Consider the following 10,073-nt stretch of genomic DNA (forward strand, 5'->3'; position numbering starts at 1 on the left):
GTGTTGGACTGTTGCTGTAACAGGAAGTTGAGCATGAAGCTGCTGACCACCACCATGTGCTTTTTCTCTGTAGCATCAACTACAGCCTCTCACCATATAAGTGCATATTGGTTAACACTTTGTCTCTTCCTCTAATTACTGTTTATAAGATAGAGACAGTTGGACATCTCCATACAGTGGTATAGATTGTCTCCATACTCCTTTCTTGCGGACCAACGATCGTGATTCACAGTTTTCATCCAGGATGCAGAGCTTCACTGTGTGCTTCCTTCTTCCACTCTTCTTCACCGTGCACGCAGAAGTCGTGCAACAATTTAAGGTTTGTGTTTTGTTTGTCAATGTTTAAAAATATATAAGTGGTAAAATCGTAAGCGTTCATATCGTGTTTTTTCTTTAAGAACACGTGTGATCAGTTCTTCTACGAAAGATCTGTGCTCGAGCTGGATGCCTCCAGTGACTACATCCACATCTGCCAGAGATTTAAAAACAAGTAACACACATCTCTTTAAAGTCATCTGAATTAAAGTTAAATTAAAGATAAATTTTAAAATGCCTCAGTTAATCTTTGCTCTCACAGGTACCGCTTTGCCACGCTGTACGACACTGCCAACCGTATTCCTGTCTACTCTGCTTATATATGGGCCATTCTACAGAATTGGTGCAAACTGCTGTCCCCGAACAAAAAAACAAATTTAAAAAGCATTTAAGTATGCAAATTTTAAATGTTTACTAAGATCTTGCAATTATCTATTGAAACCCAAAATAATATTTAAGATATCAGTATGCTTAATATATATAAAATGAACATTTATAGGGTACTTAACATTGGGAGATGGCTGTCCCCAACCCCAACTCCTAAATTTCAATTCATGAAAATGATACTGAAATGATATTTATAAATTTTTCTTTTGGTGTTTTTATAAAGATCTTTTGGATTTTTTTGAAAGTTAAGTGTAAAAAAGGACATTGATTGTATATATTTTTCATAAATCTTGAAAATGTATGTAAAAATTGTTGTCCGTCATTTTTTTGTCACTACCGAAACGTTGTAGGTTTTAGTCCATAGGCTGAGACTGATTTAAGCCACACCTCTAATTTTTTTATCAGGAGGTATTCCTTTGTCCCTCTCATGTTGTGGCTGCATGTTGAGTAGCTAGGTTCATCATTTTTGAAGAGAAGGTGTTTACAAGTCTGAAAATCAGTGTGTAACTTTAAGAGACGTCACTACCGAAACACCTATTTCCTGCACTTAAACAATTTTTTTTTGTTTTATTGCAGAAAAAATAGTTTTTATGTGTGTGCAATAGTTCAGAAAAGTGCTAGCTAACCATGTGCTGATTATCATATTTAAGCTAGGCTCAAAGTTATCTAAAATTGTCACTACCGAAACAGTCACTACCGACACATTTGTTTCGGTAGTGACGTTTTGGTAGTGACATAATTGTTTCTGTAGTGACAAAATGGAACACTTAATCCCTTAATTAGGCAATATACAGAAAAATGTTAACTTAGTTATGCAACAAATCAGCCTCTTCTCTGGAGAGCTCAATTGATAGCTTTCAGTGACGTCACTTCCCAGGGACCTGGCGGTCAAAAGCAACATTCCAAAGTGGCCCCGCAATGGACTTTCTATGGACAAACAACCGAGTAATGACTTAAAGCTGGCCTGTGGAGTTTATACATATAAAACAATGTCCGTTACATTGCAGCCACTGCCAAACGACTTATTAGGATGATCATTGAACGCATCTCCACCACACAACAGTCCCTGGTTTACCCAGGAGCGCAATTGCCTCTGAGGAGCGACTTTCCCGCGCTGTCGCACAGGGAATTACGCATGCAACGCAACACGTTCGGATTTGACGTAGGGTTTAGAGCGCTGGTAAACAGAAGAGAAGAAGAACATGTTATCTTATTTTTGTCTAGTCTGATATGCAGCCGGTGGAAGCACTGACACTGCAGCCACCGGAGCGGAGGAGACCCGACGGCGGATTCGTCCCGCCCCCCTCCCCCCCGACACGCACCGCACCGTAACTGGAGAGATCCGCCCGGTGAGCGCGTTCAGAGTCGACCACCGTACCCCCCCTCTCGCTGACCTCCGCGGTCCTGGACCGCACAGGTACCAGGAGACCAAGACCCCCTGTCATGTCGGTCCTCCACCCTTCCTGATCCGCCGCTAGTTGCAAGAGCCCCGCGGAGCCCAGTCTCTCCCTCCTCTCCCACACTTCAGCACCTGTCCTGGGCTACAGCTTGGCTCGCTCCACCGTCCTTTATTTTTGAAGTAGCTATAACTAATAATAATGCAACGTATAGCCTAACTAAACACGCGTATGAGTGATCAGAACAGTAAATTGTTTACACTACTTTTAAAAGGAGTTAAGTCATTTAAAACTAGGAGCGAGCCGAGCCGAGCCGACACGGTGCAGCCCAGGACAGGTGCTGAAGTGCGGATGAGAGGAGGACAGACCGGGCAGGAGCAATACAGAGGCGTCTCGTCAGTCCTCGGCCGTCTTTAATGTCCCGAGACACCTCTTTCAATCCGTTTAAGGTTATTTGTTTGTGTTTAGGGAGGCTATATTTGCTTAGAATATTTTTTGGCAACCAGAAAAGCAATGTTTGACCCGGCGTGGCGGCGCCATCACACTCGCTCGCAAAAAAAAAAAAAGACAAGAAAAAAGGAAAGAAAAAACGCACTTAAACACATTTTGGAGGAGGGAAGCGCGTCACAGCATCATTTTTATTAAATCATAGTTTTCTCTAAATTAAGACAGTGTGCGGGACTATTTTTCACCCAGCCCCCCCCCCCCAAAATGTAGGCCTATGTATAAAAATATGAAAATAAATTGCGTGTAGGCCTAGATATCGTTTAGGGATTTTTTTTTTTTTTTTTTACTAAACGTTTACAGTTTCATTCCGTGTAAACGTTTACACATGTATAAGGTCACACCCCTAAATAAATGCCAAAGCTGAATGACCACAACTTTTTTTTCTCTTCCTACTTCGCCAGTCACCTGGTTGCCTGGTTACCTGCACTTACCGTTCGGGGAGGGAGGGAGGGAAGGGGGGGGTTCAACGTCATCGAACGGCGCAGGCTGACTGTTGCAGTAGCCTACTCGAAAAAAAACACGGCTGATGGCTCGTAATGAGCAAAACTCCACAGGGCAGCTTTAAATCATCTGCCAGCAGCCGAGAAAGAAAGATATAAAAACAGCTTTGAAGTTTTGGTCACTTGTGCCCCATATTCAACACCAGCTGCTGTATACGAGCTGGATGACCAGTTCCCTGCCGAAGCTCCAGTTGGGCGATGTTTACATTTACCTGGTGGAGAATCCATCATCCTCCACCGCTTGCAACCAATATTTCCGGTGTTATGGCTCAACTGGTGTCTGATTAAAAGCCCCATTTTGTAGTTTTTTGATCTTAAAATAATGTTTCTGAACTCGTTGAAGTGGTAGAAATGTACCTGTAACTTTCCTGTGTGGGAACACCGTCCTGGTACCGCAGCTCCGCTGAGCTCCACAGTCTGAGCTCCAGCCCACTGAGCCCAGGCTGCCTGCTCCTCTCACCCACAAACCAGAGCCCTTAGCTGGGCTGCACGGTGACCAGCTGCCCCCCCTCCCCCCGGAGCTTTGCTACGCACCGCTACCGACGGCAACGATGACGGCGGTCCGATAGCAGCGGGACCGGCGGCGGCGGCGGCGATGGTAACCCGGCGGGACCGCCGCCACCGGGCACGGCAGCAGTACCGCCCGCGGCGGCAGCGGCACGGTAACGGGGGTCGGGACCGACCGCGGCGCGGCGAGGACGATGTTGTTATTGTATTTTCAGAGTGTTTTCCATTACTTCGTAACTTTAACATGACAGGCTTTGTCATACACACATTCCATAATTAGGGGTACATTTCAGCATATCCAAAACCAGAAAAATCTGTATTCTTTTTTGAAAAATAAACTTGATGTCTCCATAGTATACCCTCTTAATGTGCTTAATTCATAATTTGCCAAGCTTAATCTTTAATGTCTATTTAAATATATTTGTGAAAATAATTATTGGATACATTATTTTGTCAACCGTGTTACGGACAAATGTTTGGTCATAGAAAGCATGTGTGAAGTGCTACAGATTTGATAACACATTTTCTTGAAAGCTTTCAGGTCCACTCACCAAGGGTTTTGAGGTTGTTTGTTTAACTAATTGGATTTTATGAATTTTGAGCGTTATCATGTCAATTCTGTGAGATATTACCATGAAGGATGGATCTTTTTTCCACATAAATCCACTGAATCCACTGAAAACACTGAATTCAGAAATATTCACCATATTTATGTAATATCCCCTTATCCAGAGAGAGCCCCAATCATCTTTGTTACAGTTTATCAGAGTATTTAAAATATTTATGACAAAAAAACCACACGTAACACAGTTGACAAAGTAACACGGTTGACAGCAGTGTACAGTTGAAACACCCAACAATGTCAACTGTGTTACTCCCTTTCAACTGTGGGTAACACGGTTGACAGGTAACACGGGCTGACATTTCAGCCATTTTTGGGGCCTTGTGCTAACTGCAGACTTCTGATCCATCACCACATGACCTTAATTAACTCATGTTTTTATACACTTTCCCTACATAGGCCTATTTGTCAATATAGCAACTAAAGAAAGTTCAAAAGAATATGTTGGTAACACAGTTGACGGTCAATTAACCCGCTCTATGCGCACACCCTAATATTGAGAACATATTGAAGAGGAGGAGTAGAAATTTACCATAGTATCTTCAAGTTTCCCTCCAAAAAGAAAAGTGGCATCACATGATGTTGAACTTTGGACTTTGAGTGAACCATTGCTTGGTTATTGGGGAAGGGGTCAATTGGTAACACGGTTGACATGAGTTCTCGGACACTCTCAAAATGAATTATTTAGTGTACATTTAAGCAAAAAATACTTTTAAAAACACATTTCTCGTGTTTTTTCACTGTTTTTGAATAACTATTTGTAAAAATTGTACACAAAAAAAAAAATTTTGTGTTCTCCTGAAGAGCAAAACTTTGTACTTAGCAAATTGGACATCCCAAAAACAGCTATTTCAGCACAGAATATGCATTTTTAACAAAAAATAAATGATGGGATCTGTTGGATTTTCATATCAAATGAAAGGGAAATGTGCCCTGACATAAAATTAGTAATTACATTAAATAAACTTTTAGCAAAGAATTTATAGTTGATGACCAAAGCCTAAGGACATGACATGTACCCCTAATTATAGAATGACGGCGCTGACTGACTGTAGATTGGCGGAACAGGTTCACTCACAGAAGCATATGGCTGCAGTAACATGTGAACTGCGGCTTGATTTGTGAATTTGTGACAAATCTGCGGACGGAAGTGCAGCACAGCTGTTGTTCGGTACGGTAACCAGTTAAATCAGACACCAGTTGGGCCATAACACCGGTATTTTTGAAGCAGCAGGGAGCAGTGTGTGTTTTTCTGCCTTGTCCTAAGCCGCGGACAGCGGGGAAGTGGATTGTTTTGACCGCCAGGGGGGCGTTCCATACGGGCCGTGACGTCACATGAAAGCTATCAATAGGGGGACTTAAAGACTGGCTGTAAACCTGGACCAAGGCTGAATTTGAGGCAAAAGACTTTTGTCCCACTATTGTGGACATCTGAGACCTGTATTAAATTGTTGATAAACAGCATGTCAAAAAATGTTAAAATGTCATTTTCAGATATTTAATGTAAGATGTGTGTCTGATATACATGTGATTAACATTTATGAGTTTTAGTTATTTTTATTAACATAAAATGATGCAGTCTTATTCAGCCATGACAAACAAGTTGTGGTCACTACCGAAACAATATTGTCACTACCGAAACGGTGCAGTCACACCGTTTTGTCAAAAATACAATATATTGAATTATCAACTAAGATATTGTGATGGTGTTTGGTTGAGTGTATATTAAAACTAATGAATCCATAAGTTTGTAATCATTATAATCAACTTTATGCCCTTTACAAAGAAAATTTGGATTCAAAATCCAATGATTCTGATAAATCATGCTTAAACAATTTGTTAAAATGATATACTTCTTAATTTACCTGTGAATTTTGAAAAATAACATTTTAGAAAAATATATTTACAAGGTAGATGTAAAAAAAAATTAATAGATCGATAAAACCCTTCATTTTATGTGATATGTGATTGTGTTTCGGTAGTGACAAATTTTGGGAGAGGAAAAATATTCCAAAACTGTCTGAAAATACAAAATGAGAATTAACTGTACAACTACTAGAAATGTGTACCTTGGATATTATACAACTAACATACCTGAAAAGTTTTGCGGAAAAGACACATTTATTTCAAGATGTTTCCAACTCTGACTTTGCACCAATTTTGTAGAATGGCCCATATATGAGAGAAAAGAGCAAAAGGAACCTTCCCGCAAAAGCCGGTGGTTTATTGAGCCCCAGGTACAACACACATGCACAAATACACAGTTTGAAATATGAAATAATGGAAATCAACCAATCATTTTCAGTGAATCTGAGATATTTGTCCGATTTCAATCTTCCACTTTGTAGCTAGTAGATCAGAACTGGGAAGATAGTATGATGACGGCTAGAGAGTTGCGCAAGAGGCATAACACCACCACCGTAGACGACATGGGAAATAAACAGGCGACAAACTGTGACTACACTCGGGTTGACAATTACAACCGCGGTCACCTCAATCCCAATCAACACCATTCAGGTAAGGGAATTGTGTATTTAACAATTATTGTGAATAAATACTCTCCTACGTTACATACCAGTCGAGGTTACCTCCTCACTCTGGGGCCCTGTCAGACACTGGCACCGGTGGAGCTGACTGGCTCTATACTGTGACTCAGGAAAAAGGCCGACTCATGTCCTAAGTGATTCAATTGGACACATCACTAATAATTTCTAGAGTCTGATGAGATTAAAGACCATGGTTGTCAGTGGCCTACCTTTCAAGCATGGGTCTACAGCACATTGAAACTGGATCGAGAGGAAACGGCTGCACCACGGTTCTGTATAAGGATACTGATAAGACTATCATAACATCGTATATGATAAATAACGTTATCCGCCGCTTCATGGATGGCCTTTTCGCCGGCTTCGTTTCAAAACAGCGAAAAAGCCACAAGACTTGCATAGTTCGCCTTTAAGAACCAAAACCCATCTCAGTGTAGTTTTCCATCTCCTCTCTCAGCTCTAGTAACAACAGGTCAGTGTCAGCCAATCAGAAGAGAGGAGGAGCCTCTGAGCCTCTCTTCTGATTGGCTGACTGTTTTCTGAGTGATCCAATAAAAAATGGAGCAGATTTCAGAATAAAACACTCAGAGAAACCAAATAATATATTTACACTATGTAGCTTCAAATATACCTGGATGTGAACAATGTTGGATCTGAAGTACAAAATATAAAGATGTTTTAAGAGAAAAGTGAGCCAGACATAGAGTTTTTTAAACCCACAATGCATTTTGATGATTTACCACAACCTATAAACAAAATGAGCCAGCCAGCATGGGAATTGGTGGACCCACAAAACTGGAAGTTTATTTCTTATAATTTACGGTACTATGACCTTTTTATTGTCTAATAGGTCTTGGCCGCACGGCCACCTTCACCCTGACCACTGTGGTTCCACAGAACATTAAGCTGAACAGTGGTTCCTGGGCCAAGTATGAAACAAAACTCAGAGACACCTTTAAAGGCTGCAAAACAGCCTATGTTGTGGTCGGTGCGATTCCCTCTAAAGATAATTGGGTTAAAGGCCGTGTCAACATCCCTGACTACTTGTGGCACGCCTACTGCTGCGTAGACAACAACGATAGGCCGTATAAGAGCGGTGCTGCAGCTGTGAGGAATGAAAACACCAAGGTGGTGGAGTGTTCCCTGAACAGCCTTGAAGGATTCTTTGCAAGCGTCAGACCAAAAATAAATCAGCTTTTTTTTAAAGACTGCAATGCACCAATCAGAATTGGTAAAGGAGATTGTGCAAGTGTTGTCCCTTAAAGGGATTAAAAAATGTATTTTCCAAGCTTTAATCCTGTATCTTCATGTTCACTTTCTTGATGTCAAATTCACGAGGAAAAAAACTTACATCAAAATCACATGTTTCCCTCCCCGTAATGATATTTTCACACCAAAGAGGCTGTGTTAGCATTAGCATTAGCCCGCATTAGCTAGGCTATATTAACTGGTACCTTTAGTCTGAGGATCAAACTTAAGATTTCAGTCCACAAATGTTTTAATTGTTTTCAACATCATATTAATCATTCATGCCAATATTGTTAAATGTAATGTGTTTTTTGAAAGAAATGTATTTTTCCATTGTTTAATGCTGTATTGATTTCTGTATTTCTGAACCTTTGCCAATGAACATCCTCAATCTCAGTGTGTTTTCAAAAATTCAAATAACTAAAAAATGTCGATGATATACATGATGTTTAATTGTTTAAAGGGACAACCAGGAGTTTTGGAAAGCGAAGGGTCTTCATACTACATTTACCATGATCCTCCGCATGCACGGTGAAATTCTTGCCAAGAATGTTTTCATTCATAAAGTCAGAGGTTCGAAGACGATCAGATATCGTCGTAGTCCCGACCATAAATGGCGATTCAGCGGCGTTATTCCCATGACCCGCCAGGTAGCGTCCGCGAAACCGAAAGTAAGAAAACACTGGTCGGCTCAACCAGCATTTCCACCACTAATTATAATAACAAAATAACGATAGAGACAAAATGATCTATTTATCGAAAATGGAGCCATGTGGGTAGCGTAGATTCATCTACATTAATGTGAGACTTTTTTATAACCAAATACAAACTCCTCGTTGTCCCTTTAAAGCACAATTTCATAGGAAAATAAAATTTTCTTTGTAAATTTGCACCAAATGTGAATCAGGCAGAAAAGCAGCCAAAATATGTTGTATTCTATTACCGTATATTACCCGCTGAGCAAAACTACAGATACTTGCAAAGTACAAGAGCTAACAGTACAAAAGCGCTGAAAGGTAAAAAAAAATATATATATATATTGTGATTGACAGGTCATTTTCTGGTACCAATTCCAAAATGGAAAAATCCTGTAAAATTAGAACTTTTCTTTTCTTTTTTACAGGTCATTTTTGTTTGTATCTGATATATGAATAATTATACTCTTCAATGTTTGCCTCCTACAGGTCTGGAACTATAAACACTGTGCAGACAAGTTAGATTTCACACACATACAGTATTAAAGCAGAAGTAAGTGATATATTTGTGTTAATATAAGTCTTAAATAGTTATATCTTTCGACAGCAATCACTTACATAGAGTGTTTGGACTGAAACACGGGTCTGTCAGTCACTCTGCTCTGCTCTGAGCCGAAGAGAAAACATTTATCGTATCCTACAGTTTTTATCCAATGAGGAGAGAGAACGGCATGCAGGGCTATGTGTGCAGCCAAGGAACGCCGTGAATGTGGCGACGTAGGGACGAGGACTGTTATGGTGCGTTCAAGGAAACTCGTATTTTTCCGACCGTGAAGTGGTACCAGTTCGATCTGGTGCGAGTTCACCGGTCGGAAGTTACGAGTGGCCGTTATAGTGACTTTCACTGGTAAAACAGGTCGGAGAAACACGAGTGGGTTGCCTGAAACGCTACAAAGTCGTAAGTTGTGACTTAAAGCTGTAATTTACGATTTCAAAAGCCTGCCTGGAACGCAGCATTAGCGAAAACGACCGGACCACTTACTTCTGCTTTAAATACTGTATTTACACCACATAATATGAATAATGAGGAACAAGTGGGTAAAATGAACAATGGAATGGAATGGAACAAATACCCCCTTCACATTCTGAGAAGACAAAAGTGATAAACAACTCAAAGTGGACATTTTATTTATAGAGTAGTTTATAAGCCAAAAAACAAAGTGCTTTCTAAAGAAGAAGAAAACTCAAAAGCATGTAAAACAATAAAATCCATATGAGATGATAGAGAAAAGGTGCATATGCATGTACACAAACACATGAGTAAGTACTGTCACATGGAAGGAAACAACAGA

At 40.4% G+C, this 10,073-nt stretch overlaps 1 long non-coding RNA gene across 1 annotated transcript; it reads left to right on the forward strand.

Moving 5' to 3' along the window:
• Nucleotides 1–210: 210 nt before the first annotated feature.
• LOC146960379 (uncharacterized) lies at nt 211–639 on the forward strand. The gene is made up of 3 exons (XR_015035465.1): nt 211–319; nt 399–490; nt 578–639. It is a non-coding gene; the product is annotated as an uncharacterized LOC146960379 (long non-coding RNA).
• The last annotated feature ends 9,434 nt before the right edge of the window (nt 640–10,073 follow it).

Source organism: Trachurus japonicus, unplaced genomic scaffold (assembly GCF_045865225.1).
Source record: "Trachurus japonicus isolate A0001 unplaced genomic scaffold, Traja_1.0 AP030428.1".
NCBI lineage: Eukaryota > Metazoa > Chordata > Actinopteri > Carangiformes > Carangidae > Trachurus > Trachurus japonicus.